Here is a 13,555-nt window from a genome sequence, read left to right on the forward strand (position 1 = left end):
ACCAAGCCTGTTGTATGCTTCACAACTTGGCTTTGCGACGACAGGTGCCTTTTCTGCAGGAGGATGGTCCAGATGGCGGTGTTGTGGCAGCAGTGGAACCTGTGGACAGTGATGAGGAGGAAGCAGAGGAAGAAGACATTGACAACAGGGACTCAGTCATACAGCAATATTTCCAGTGACACACAGGTGAGAATACATTCCTGCCTACTACAAGTACTTTTACACTTCTACCTCTATCCTGTCTGTCGATTTCACCCAGTGTATGGTCACTGAGTTGTCATTTTCCCTTACGGTTTCACAGGTTTGGTTTCCAACTTGTGTCATCTGCTTAGATTCCTCATGGACTAGAGCTGTCTGACATTGGTATGTTGACATTACTATTTCCTGGAAATTTTGTCACTGAAATTGCAAATACACTATTTCTAAATCACAGACAGACTCCAGATCTTTTGGTGCTATAGGTGTGTTTATTTACATACAAAATATTGGTGGGGGAGTTAAATGGTGAGGGGTGATGGCGGAGGAGTGTCCATGGCAGAGTCCAGTCTATTAGTCTCACAGGTGGATTGCCCATATGGGCATAGGAAGTGGAGCTGGGGCAGTTCCAATATAGACAGGGTGACAAAGTGGGACAGTGGTTTGACAATCAGGGTGGTCTCATTTCTTGGCGGGGGTCTTGGCATCGTGCTCTGTCTTGTTCCTGGATCTCAGGGACCGCTTGCGGGGTGGTTCTCCCTCTGCAGGGGGGGGGAGCTGGTGTGGTGGTCCTGTGGCGGTGCCTCCTGTCCACTAGCGCCGGCAGAGGTGGTGGGCAGTTCATCGTCCATGCTAGTGCCAGGGGCCCCTTGGAGTGCCACAGTGTCCCTCCTGGTGTTAAGTATTTCCTTCAGCACCCCTAAGATGGTGCCCAGGGCGGAGCTGATGGTTCTGAGTTCCCCCCTGAACCCCAAATACTGTTCCTCCTTCATGCGCTGGGTCTCCTGAAACTTGGCCAGGACCATTGCCATCGTCTCCTGGGAGTGGTGGTATGCTCCCATGATGGAGGAGAGGGCCTCGTGGAGAGTGGGTTCCCTTGGCCTGTCCGCCCCCTGTCGCACAGCAGCCCTCCCAGTTCCCCTGTGTTCCTGGGCCTCCGTCCCCTGGACCGTGTGCCCACTGCCACTGCCCCCAGGTCCCTGTTGTTGTTGGGGTGGTGGGTTATCCTGGGTTCCCTATAGTGGTGGACACACAGCTGATTGACGTGTCCTGGGGACGGAGGTATGGGCCCGCTGGGTGGGTGCTGTGCTGGTGTTACCAGAGGGAGGAAGTTCTGTGGTGGCCTGTGCCTGTGTGAGGGGAACCGACTGTCCCGAGGCCTACGATGGTCCGGGCTGGTAATCTGGATCCAGTTGGACGGAGCTGCTGTAATCACTGTGGGCCTCTTCTGTGGGTGGGGTGGAGATGTCTGGACCCTCCTATCTGGTGACGTTGGGTAGTGGTCCTGCAGGGGTGTAAAAGCATGATTATTGCATCTGTGTGTGTCATGGTGTGCAATGGGTGGGTGACCGTGTACCCCAGTGCTAGCATTCCTGTGTGGGGGCTTGTGTGATGATGGTTTAGGGGGTTGTATGGGTATGTGCAGTGAGCATGCTTTAGTGATGGGTGTCCATGCTTTGTTGTTGCATGCAGGGCTTGGTGTTGGGATGTGTGGTTTGTGATATTAGTACATTTGTGAGGAATTGGAGTGATAGGGGAGGGGGCGAGGGTGGGGGTCTGTGATAGCATGCAGGTAGGGTGGGGGATATGGTAGTTAAAGGTTTGACTTACCAGAGTCCATTCCTCCACCGACTCCTGCGAGGCCCTCAGGATGCAGAATCGCCAATACCTGCTCCTCCCATGTTGTTAGTTGTGGGGGAGGAGGTGGGGGTCCGCCGCCAGTCCGCTGTACCGCCAGGTGGTGCCTGGAGACCACGGAACGCACCTTCCCCCGTAGATCGTTCCACCTCTTCCTGATGTCGTCCCGATTTCTTGGGTGTTGTCCCACTGCGTTGACCCTGTCGACTATTCTTCTCCATACCTCCATCTTCCTTGCAATTGAGGTGTGCTGCACCTGTGCTCCAAATAGCTGTGGCTCTACCCGGACGATTTCCTCCACCATGACCCTGAGCTCCTCCTCCGAGAACCTGGGGTGTCTTTGCCGTGCCATGGGGTGGTGTAGGTGATGTGTGGGGTGGTGTGTGTGGTGATAAGTGTGGTGATATGTAGTGGTGTGTTGTGTGAGGTGCATGGAAGTTGTGTGGGTGATGGTGTTGAGTGCCTGTGGATGCTAGTTTGTGGATGGTGGTGTCTCTCTCTGGTTTTCTCTCTGTGATTTTTGTCGTAGGGGTTTGTGGGTGATGTGGGTGTGTGTTTTATAGTATTGGGTGTGTGGGAGTGGTGTGTGTATGTGTATCAGGTGTGTGTATTTTGAATTGGCCAATGTGGCTGTGTTTTGTAGAAGTGTGTGTATTTTGAGCGCGGTGGTGTGTACCGCCAATGGAATGCCGCAGTTGAAAGACCGCCACGTGGATTCGTGTGTCGTGATAGTGTGGGTGTATTTCTGTCGGCGTGACGGTGGAGGCTTTGTTTTCGCCAGTTTATCACTGACCTTTGGTGTGGCGGACTTGTGTGGGTGTCTGAATTTTGTCAGATTTCGAGATGTGGGTCATAATAGCTGTGGCGGAATGCCGCGGCGGTGTGTTGGCGGTCTTCTGCACGGCGGTAAGCAGCTTTTACCGCCAATGTTGTAATGAGGGCCTGAATCTTATATACTCTGATTGGGATAATAACTGATTGAATAGTGTCTCTAAAATAGCAAGTTGAGGTAGCATCGGTTCTACTCATTTAAAGGTACACGGTCCACCTGAAAGGTTTGCTGGAATGCAAGTGAAAGTCAGGTTTCCACACGAAAAACAGACAGTTAACTGGCAATGTTGCTTAGTTCCAGTGGAAGAATGTAATCAAACAAGTTAACAAACTTTATATTGATCCCATTTAGAACTTGAACTGAAGGCGCCAGTTGTGCAAAATGGATCCATGGGGTTTGTACTTTAATCAATCAGGTTCAGGTTGAGGGTGCGGTCCCTCCCCCGACCCCACATGCAAACACCCGAAGGGAGACCACACAGCACACTCATGGTAAGTGGTGAGTCGTAGCAGGATCTGCAAAAGAAAAAAGTATGACTTTTCTTGCAAATAACATTTGTCATCTGAAATGTGCCCTCCTTTCTTTTTTCCTTGTTTTATAATCAGCAGGACGTTATTGGGGCCCTTTGTTATGATTTCTGCAGGTTCTGGAGGGTCATTTGGGGTTTCATCCCACACCTTAGCACTGAGGTTTTTATCTGCTGCACCACAGCTTCCCTTTTCTTGCAGTGTCAGAAGGGCTGGGGCAGACACCTTCCTTACTAAACCTCCTTTCACTGCACTTATGACAAGTAGGGCAATTCTGTCTCCAATCTGTATGAATGAATCAGATTCTCTTCTAGTTATCAGAATAACTTTGATTTCGACTTGGTAATCTGCAGCAATCACTCCCCCTAAAACCTGATCAATTTGCCATATCGGTCCTGGTAACTTTCCTCTCCCCAACTGATCTTTGACTGTTTGTGGGACAGATCTCTGTTGTGTGTGCTGACAAATGGGACATTGCAAAATCACAGTTTTTATCAAATCTAGGTGAATGTGCATCTCTCTAATCTCTGCCCACCTGTAAGTGGCTTTTTCTCCCAGATGTCCACATTTCTGGTGCGCCCATTTAGCCATCCCCACCAAGTCAGAATTCTGGGTTGACACTTCTGTCTTTGCACTTTTCTCTTTAACATCTGCATTAATTAACAAGTTATGTGCAAGCTATGTGGAAAACCAAATGGCTAATCCACTGGTAGTGAACCAAGAATCAGTGTAAAAATGACACGTCTCAAGCAGCTCTTGCTTTAAAGTCTGCCACACATTGTACAACTCTGCATATTGGTTACTTTTTCCTTCTTCTGTGGTAGACCACAACTTTTCAGTAACTGGATTGTATGACACTGCTTTCCATTGTCTTTTAGTACTCATGCATTTCAATGAATCATTAGTCAAACAAACACGCTTTTTATCCTCAGGGGACAAGAATTTAAATGGTGCACTCAATTGCACTGGTGACTCTGTTACCTGTGGTACTCTCTGCACCCTCTCCTCATCCTGTAAAGGGGCTTGTGACACCTGTTCGTGTAGGGCTGTAGTGCCTGTAGGTCCTACTTGAGCCCTGTTTTGTATGTACCAGATCCAAAATATGATACTAGCCTCTTGTGCCTGTCCTTTACTGTGAGATTTAGGTGAACTCAAAACCCACTGCATGATTGATTGTTCAGGTTTCATAATTACAGTACAATTTAATGTCATTTACTCAGTATTCACTAAAGCCCAATAACAAGTCAAAAGCTGTTTTTCAAAAGGAGTACAGCTCTCCACAAAGTCAGATAGTTTTCTAATCCAAAGCCACAGGGGCACCCTTGTCCTCCCCTGTTTGTGCCACATACTCAAGGTAGCAAATTGTTCCTGATTTACATGTAAATCAGCGTTTCCCTTTTGCACTGCGCACAAATCTAAAGTCTGTTGAATTATTTCATTTGCCAAATCAAAAGCACGCAGCTGCTTCTCACTCCATTCAAACTCATGTTTTTTCCTAGTTACTTTGTACCAAAGTGTAAAGATTTTACTCAAATGAGAGCTATACTGTTTCCAAAAATCAAACAAGCTTGTGAAACTCGGTGTCTCTTGCTTAGTGCAAATAGTAAGAAACTCTAAAATCTTTTGTTTTATCTGTGACAACATCTGTCTATTTTCTGGATTCCACAGAATTCCCAGAAACTGCACATTTTGCGACAGTACCCCTGCCTTGTCTGAATTAATTTTACACATCTTACTTTGCAAAAGCGGTCTGAATATAACATTCTCAACTTCATGCTCAGTATAATCTTTTAAGGAATGCACTTCAACTCCTGCCAAAAACTGTGGGCTGCTCTGCGCACGGAGATCTACACTCTGCTCATGAGACTCACACTGGCCCCCACCTTTTTTAACCTCTTCATTACTGGAATGTGAAAAGCCAGATTCTCATGCAACAGCTTTATAAATTTCAGCTTTATGTTGCAACAATTTGTTCTGGCTAATTTGCTCACGTAGATTCTTATTTTCATGTTCTAACTGCCTACATCTCTCATGCATTTTTCTGTAAGGAGACAAAAATATCCAAACCCTTCTGTCAAGAACAAAAGGAACATCATTTCTTTCAAAAAGCAAATTTTCTAAATTTAAAAACACTTTTGCTTTATCCAAGCACTCATCCCAAGACATAGAAATTCCTGATAAACAAGAAAACATGTTTCTCACAGCACCATAAGGCAGTTTCACTTCACATGCATTTTCAAACATGGTCTGTGTTGCTTCTTTAATTCTCTAAACAACAAAAACAATTACACTTTTAAATCGTGCACCTCCAATCTCCAATTCGACTCCCAGACTGACGACTCACGCCAAAATGTTTTGCTTTCACTTATCTTATGACTGAGCTGACAAAACTTCTCTGGAATGCACTTCTTAGTGTAAAGAAGACATTTATGTTGACTTCACCACGAGGTTCCTGAGAGACGGGATTAGTAGGTTGGAAGCACACGTTCAAAAGTAGTCACAGCAATGAAAGGAAAATATATCAAAGTACTTTTCAATTGCAATGTACACAGCAAATATATGTGATTATACTACAGCATAACTTCAAAGCAAAGAATAAAAGCCAAAAATTCATCACCGTAGGGCACTGCTCTTCATCTTCCTTATGCCTGCAAGTTGATGACTCCTGTACAACTGTGAGAAGGAGATTTTCCACCAATACGGGAGGTCAGGCAGCTGACGTCCGCTCCTGACTGAAGTCTTGGAAAATTCCCCCGCTGCTGCCCAGGACACCCCTTATAATGAAAAAGCCTGATAACAGGCCCTTTCCTCTAATAGTCAAAACATGCTGGCTACTGTATCACAGTGGGAAAAGAACAAGCGTTGGAGAGTGGCCAAGTCTCCAAAGCTCACTCCTTCCCAAGGCTGGGTAGAGAGGAAAACACCAAAAGATACGATCTCTTATCACGCTAGGGCTTGGTGAGAACAAAATACAAAAAACACAGCTTGGTCTACCATGTGGAAAAACACAGTTCATCTGCAATGTCTCAACTGCAATGTCGAACTCCACGATAAAGCCCATAGGTAGCTAGACTGAAAACAAAATGTAATGTCTAATGCCACGTTTAAGCCAATAGGCAGCTAAACTGAATACAACATGTAATGTGCTACTGGTGAACATTGAACAACTAATATGTGCAGTGGTGAAACACAAAGTCAGTGGTCAAACACAATTAATGGCATAACATGAGTGGAAATGGATTAGAGAATCTATCCTTCCATAAGGTATTATAGTTCCAGATATGGTTGGGATCACACAGTCCTTTGAGGCGAGAGTGACATAGAGGTAGAATTCCACAAAATGTGAAGATATTCTTGATAAGCCAGTGGGTTGGACAAGGTCTGAGCAATAATAAAATGAGTTGTGGTACAACTGGAGCCCAATTGCTCATGCCAGAATAACAGTTGTCTCTACTGAACTGGGAGGAAAGAGACACAATGCACAATGGCATAATGGGGAGGCATGACCAGATTGTAGGCAACCATATTTTTATGATTACCTAAGGAAACTAAGAGAGGAACAGTGATGGAGGTCAGGAGACCCGATGTAAAAGGAGAACCATTAATAGTTTGTACATGATAGGGGAAGACTTATTCCTGAATTGAAGCTGGAGTCTCTGGGCACAACTGAAGGCTATACACATTGCAAAAGCACCGGAAAATAACAGAGCTGTAACAGAGATAGACTGATTGGGATGAATTTTAGAGTTAAATTAAACACGAGGAAGCATGACCTAGACCCATCAGAGGAACTGAAAACTTAAGGGATTGCAGAATCTTCTGCCCCTTTCTCCTATACAAAGAATGGGATCTGGTATTTCCCAGAGGGCTGGAAAGTTGAACTGGGCAGTCTCACAGCAGATGACTTGGGCTTGCACAATAGAAACATAAGCCTGTCTTATGCCTTCAATCCTTTTCAGTTTAGAGCAATAGGCCTTTAGCGAATTCAACCTGCATTGGTTCTTCAGGCAAAAGGTCAGTAGACTCAGTAGTAGATGTAGCCTGTCTTATCAGTATTGGAGGAGGGGTAGAGGAGAAAGTCGGATGTCTCTGCTTTTCCATTCTCCCCTCCTTGTGTTTGCTTTCTATCAGGAGAACTTGGTCCAGCAAATGAAGAGGCTCAGGGAACTCTTGCCAGCTCATCCTTAAACTTCTCCTTAAAAAACGCTTTGGAAAAAGGCCATCTGAGTTTCTTCCATCCAGGTGGTTCCAAAAGCAAGCTCACAAAACTAAGCATGATATGATAGTAAATCAGGGTTTCACACAAAGCACCCAGGACAGAAACTTAACGATCTAGCCTCTCAAAGATTATCTTGAAGTTTGCAAAAAAGGGATATTTTTTTAGGCTAGAATCTTCAGCTACTACCAGTAAACCAATCAAATACTCCTCTTTTGGTCTGTCAGAGGAAAATTGACCAGATCATATGGCAAAATAAACCACCACGCTGTTTAAAACTCATTTAATCTTGAAGGATCTCTAAAAATACTTAGAAGTTAAGGAACTGATGGCAGGAAGACCTGGAGTGGATTGTTTGATAAATGTGCTTTATTATTATTAGCATGCTGTTTAATAAATTTACCCTTGTGTTGTGTTTCCTGTCCTCTCCTTGTCGATCCCTTGTCCTTCCTCCCTTTCATATCTGTGCGCGAGGTCCCACCCACATGCTGTTATTCTAGAACACTTATGGGGTTTTGATGTGGAATAACCGTTTTTACAGTTAGTATGTGACTGGAGTTTCTTGAATAAAGACTATTGAAATGATCCCTTAGACCTTGTTAATACAAAACGGGCTACGAGTGGAGAGCCCGTTTCTGGCAAGTTTTACTGTTTCACGTCTATTGTGCTGATTAAGTGAACCACAATGAACAGCATATTTGAGAGCAGATCCTTTCTGTCAGCCTGTCTGCTTCTGTGATGAAGTCACATTGCTAGTAGCCTTACCAGAAAGTGAAACCACCATAATACAGCCCGGGGTGGAGCCAACTAAAACTTCCTGAGGCATTCAAGTTAACCCTGCCTTGAGCAGAATTAAAACATTTCTAGCTATCATGTCAATAATTTTTTATTCTATTAAGGACACAGAGGCAAGGATTATGCTTTCTCTTTCTTCTACCGACAACACAACAGCCAATGAAAACAAAAAAAACTTTAATCTATATCCCATGAACATTAGGCCATCCAATCATGGCCCTTCTCTGTCGATATAAATAGTCTTAACACTAGAATCCATCCTCTTTCTTTACCATCAACAACAAGATTAGGAGTCAATATAGAACTTGCAGAACACCGCTCCGTCCATCATACTCCTGGAACATGTTATCAGATTGAAAACCACTTTGTTTGGCAACCTCAGCCATAGAACAGATAAACTTCAATTGATCAAACATCTCAACCGGCGAAAATTCAGGAAGCATTATTACTCTGTCCTGCAGAAAGAGACAAGCAAAAACTAGTATCTACACATATATGTATAGGGTTGGGTACTTTAATCAACTGCTAAAATTTATCTGATAAACAACAGATATATCATACAAAGCATGCATAACATAAATTCATGGAGGGTCAGATAATCTAAAATTCTTCACACAATAGCTAGAAATATTTTAATTCTGCTCCAGGCAGGGTTAACTTGAATGCCTCAGGCAGGTTTAGAACATTTTTAATTCTATGGCAAGACCGGAGGCTTAGGATTCTGCTAGTTTAAAGTCTATTCACCACTTCAGATACTACATCAACAATAGGTTTGTGATAAAACACTTTGAAGGTAGAATCATTTGACCAGTGTGCTGCTGTCATAATATCCACCAATCTAGGTCCTGTTAAAAACGCTTTAGAAGCCATAGCTCCTCTGACAGAATGAGCTCCAAAGATGTTTACATCTATACCTGCTTCTGCCAATAACCATTTGACCCATCGAGCCAAAGTCGCTGCTGTGACTGGTCGAAAAGGCTTCTGCAAAGAAATTAATAATTTACCAGAAACACCCTGTCAGAATTCACGAGTACAATCCTCATAAGCCTTTATACATTTAACAACACATAGCTTTTTATTATGTGGAAAAGACGGATATGAAGTACACCTAGATTAAGTCTTAGTACGACTGGTAATGGAAAAAGATACTCCTTGCAGAGTAAATACTCTACCTGATAAATCCAAAGCTTTGACATCTGAAGCTCTTCTACAGGAGAGTAAGCAAAGTAACATCGTAAGTTTTGCTGACAATTGTTTACAGGACAGGTCCTCATTAAAAGGCCAACCTCTAAGAAATCGAAGAACAATGTTAACATCCCATAAAGATGAATATTTCGGTTGAGGGGCTTTTACCATATGAATGCCCCTAAGAATGTTACAAATTAAAGGATGTTCCCCCACCAGTTTACCCTGAATATGAGGATGACCAGCTGAAATAGCTGAACGAATTATTAATTGTCCTGTAAGCCAAACCTTGTGAAGGTAAATCAGACAGAAAATTGGCTATCTCTGACCCCACAGGATCCAGACTTCTTTCACTGCACCAACATAACCACTTCCTCCAGGCTTGCTCATATCTTTTTTCTGAGTGGAGGAGGCCCAAGACTGGATAAGAAACACAGATTCCAAAACTCTAGGCACTTGCCATCGTCCCCTGAAAGTCTCCAAGCCATCAGGGACAATAATCCCTGTAGAATCAGAGGGTGCGAGTTGCCCAACGGATCCTTGAGAAGATCCTCGCACACAGGCAGCATCACTGGAAAGTCGTACGAGAGGGCCATCGCAGATGGGAACCAAGGCTGTACTCTCCAATATGGAGTCACCAAAATAGCTTACACTTGTTGACAATGTACTTGGGCCAGGACACACAGAATCATGGCGAATGGTGGGGGAAATGCATAAAGCAGATCCCCTAGCCAAGCCTGAAGGAACGCATCCATCCCCGTCGACTGAGGATCCGGCCTCCAGCTGAAAAAACATGGAACCTGGTTGTTCATCTGGGAAGAAAACAAGTCTATTCAACAAGTTCCCCACCACAGTTGAAGAGCATGGAAAATCTACAGTTTGAGCTTCCATTCTGTGCCATCCCTCAGTGAGCATGAGTTCCAATCCGCTGTCATATTGGAGCAACCCGGAATGTATTCCACTATCATCGATTTTGGTGTTGCAGACAATAATGCCAAAAGTCCTTTGCAATCTCTCCTAAAAGGCGAGATCTGGTCCCTCCTAGGCGGTTGATATACCTGACCGCGGACACATTGTCCATCCAGAGGAGGATGCAACATTGGACTTTGCGAGGGGAAAGCGATCTGATTGCAAATGTCCCCGCTAAGAGTTCCAGACAATTTATGTGGTAGTTCAGCTCCCCTATGGACTAACGAAACCCTGTCTTCACTGAGCCGCAACTAACTCCTCAGCCCCACCGGCTGGCATCCAACTCTATTATTACATCTGAGCTTGAGGTAAAAATCGCTCTCCCATTCCAGGCATCCATGTGATAGAAACACCAAGAGATCTCGGTGTTGGCTTCCTCCGTGAGCGGAACCAACGCTGAATACTGTAGACCTTTCTGAACATGTAAAATCTTTAGTCTCTGAAGGACCCTGTAATGCAGCGGCCCTGGAAAAATTGCTTGAATTGAAGATGCAAGAAGGCAGACGAGTTGTTCCAACATCTTATGCAAGGGCTCCCCTCAACTCTTTCTTGATCGAAGCCCGTTTGCTTAGAGGGAGAAGTAACAGAGCTTTGATTGAGTCTATAGTCTGCGCAGGCACCATGTTGGATTTCTCAAAATTGATGATGAACCCGAAATCCTGTAACAATTGACTGCCCAATTGAGATGACAAAGGATCGTGTCATTGTCTTGAGCCATAATTAGGATGTCATCAAGATATATGATGAGTCTCACTCCTCGTTCCCTCAGAGAGTGTACCACCGGGTGAAGAGGTTTGGTGAAACACCAAGGAGCTGAGGACAGCCTGAAGGGAAGAGCGTTGAACTTGAATCAGTGGGCCCCCATTGGAATTGAAGAAAACATCTGTGGGGAGCGAAAATCGGCACTGAAAGGGATGCATCTTTGATATCCAAGCTTACCATCTAATCATGATTTCTTAACAAATCTCGGAGAAGATGTATGCTCTCCATTTTTAATTGGCAGTACACAACCCATGAATTGAAGTGTTTGAGATTCCACACAAGACAAGAACTGCCTCCCTTCTTTTGTACTAAGAAAATCGTGCTTACGAACCCATGCGAATGAGGCACAGTCTCTACCCCTTTCTGAATGAGCAGAATAATCTCTTCCTTAGTAAATGTGTGGTCTTCGAGGGAAAAACGAAGAGGAGGAGGGGGATCCCTCTGAGTTGGAGAAGCATAGAACTCTAATTGAAACCCTTGGACAGTTTGTAACACCCACAGATCTTGTGTGATATTCTGCTAGCCAAGAAGGAACTGCTGCATTCTGCCCCCAAAACTACTTCGGAGAAGGGAATGATCCTTACCTGAGGGGTTGGTATCTTGAGAGGAACCTCCTCCACAGTACCCTCTGGAGGAGCAGCCACATTCTCGGTAACAACTGGGGTAGAAGGTCGCTGAGTCGTAAGCACCTCCTATGCCCCTTTGGGTGGCAATTCATGAAGCCTGGAATCTACGGCCTAGAGCTCAGCTCCTGAAGCGCCCAGCCATAGCAAAAAGAGCGTTATTAAAAAACCTTTTTAATAATAGTTTGGGCTTTGTCCAATGACGTGAACGTCGCAACATATTTGCCAAAATCCTTGAGGAATTTGTCGCCAAAAAGCATGCCATTAGCTGAGGATCCAGCTTCGTTACTTGCCAACTCTGCCAGTTTGGGGTCCAAGCGGATTAGTTTATTTGGTTGACATGGCACACTTTGGGGATAATTCGGACCCTGGCGGCGGGGGTCTGCTGGCGGAAACACCGCCAACAGGCTGGCGGTGTCCCGCCACCAAGTATGACCGTGGCGCAAAAACCACGGCCATACCGCCGGCCCCTCCATTTTCCCACCAGGTTTCCGCCTGGCGGGCATAATCCCCAGGGCAGCGGTGCAAGCACCGCTGCCCTGGGGATTATGAGTCCCCGACCGCCAGCCTGTCCGTGGTGGTAGACACCGCCATGGAAAGGCTGGCGGTAAGGGGATGCACGGGGCCCCTGGGGGCCCCTGCATTGCCTATGCACTTGGCATGGGCAGTGCAGGGGCCCCCAGGGGTAGCCCCGTCGCGCATTTCACTGCCCGAATTTCGGGCAGTGAAATGCGCGACGGGTGCTACTGCACCCGCTGCACATCAACATTGCCGCCGGCTCTATTACGAGCCGGCGGCAATGTTGATGTGCCATTTCCGCTGGGCCAGCCGGCGGTAACGCTGTTACCGTCCGCTGGGCCAGCAGAAATGTCGGAATAGGGAGGCATGAATACCGCCGGCAATGGCGGTATTCTGTCTCCCCTGGCCTCGGCGGTCTGGAAGAAAGACCGCCGAGGTCGGAATGACCACCTTTGTGTTGCCCAGAAGACACATAGCGCGCTGCGCCCATTCTAGAATGACTTCAGGATCTAGCGGTGAACTTGTTTCTTTGGATTGGACAGCCAAATCCAAGATTTTTGTCAAAGGCCCTGACAGATCTAACAACCTATTTCGACAACCGCGCTAAGCACGGTCAAGTCCCTTTTTGGGATCTTTGGCGAACGTCTTTAGCAACATCGCCATACTGGGATCCAACTCTGGGGTATCCGCTACCTTGTCGACCAATAAAGGCCGAGGACATTCTGACCGGAGAGTGTTGCATACTTCTTTTTCAAAACTTTTGCACAGCCAGTCCTGCACATAATGGACCACTTCAGCACTAGGGACCCACTCCATGGAGCGTGGATGAATTATATCCTCAGGGGAAAAGAGGAGATTCCGACCTCTCGAGCCGTTATGTCAGGGGTGGCATGAAGAGATTTGCATTTCTTTTTTAGCTGGGCTGAGTCTGTATGTGAGTCGTCTGACTCGGACTTAGAAGAGGAAAATTGATCCTGCAAATTAACTTGAGATTGAGAGGGCTTGCAGAAAGGACTTAGTGATTCTTGTGGGAACAAACCCCCATACTCCTGATCACACAGGACTGAAGCTACCATCTGCGCCAATACTTCAGCTGAGGAAGATCCCCCAGAATGTTGTAAAGGGAGGCCAAAAACCTCCAAAGGCTCAAAAAGTCGTCCAAGAGCTCTCTCCTGCCAAAGTTGGTCAAGTGTTGAATAAATGGCTTTAAGGCCTTGATTAGGGCCTATTTCACAGTGCCTCCACCAATTTCCTCCATTTGGTGCTCAATCGGCGCTTCCTGCAGTTCCTGATA

Source organism: Pleurodeles waltl, chromosome 3_1 (genome assembly GCF_031143425.1).
Source record: "Pleurodeles waltl isolate 20211129_DDA chromosome 3_1, aPleWal1.hap1.20221129, whole genome shotgun sequence".
NCBI classification, from domain to species: domain Eukaryota; kingdom Metazoa; phylum Chordata; class Amphibia; order Caudata; family Salamandridae; genus Pleurodeles; species Pleurodeles waltl.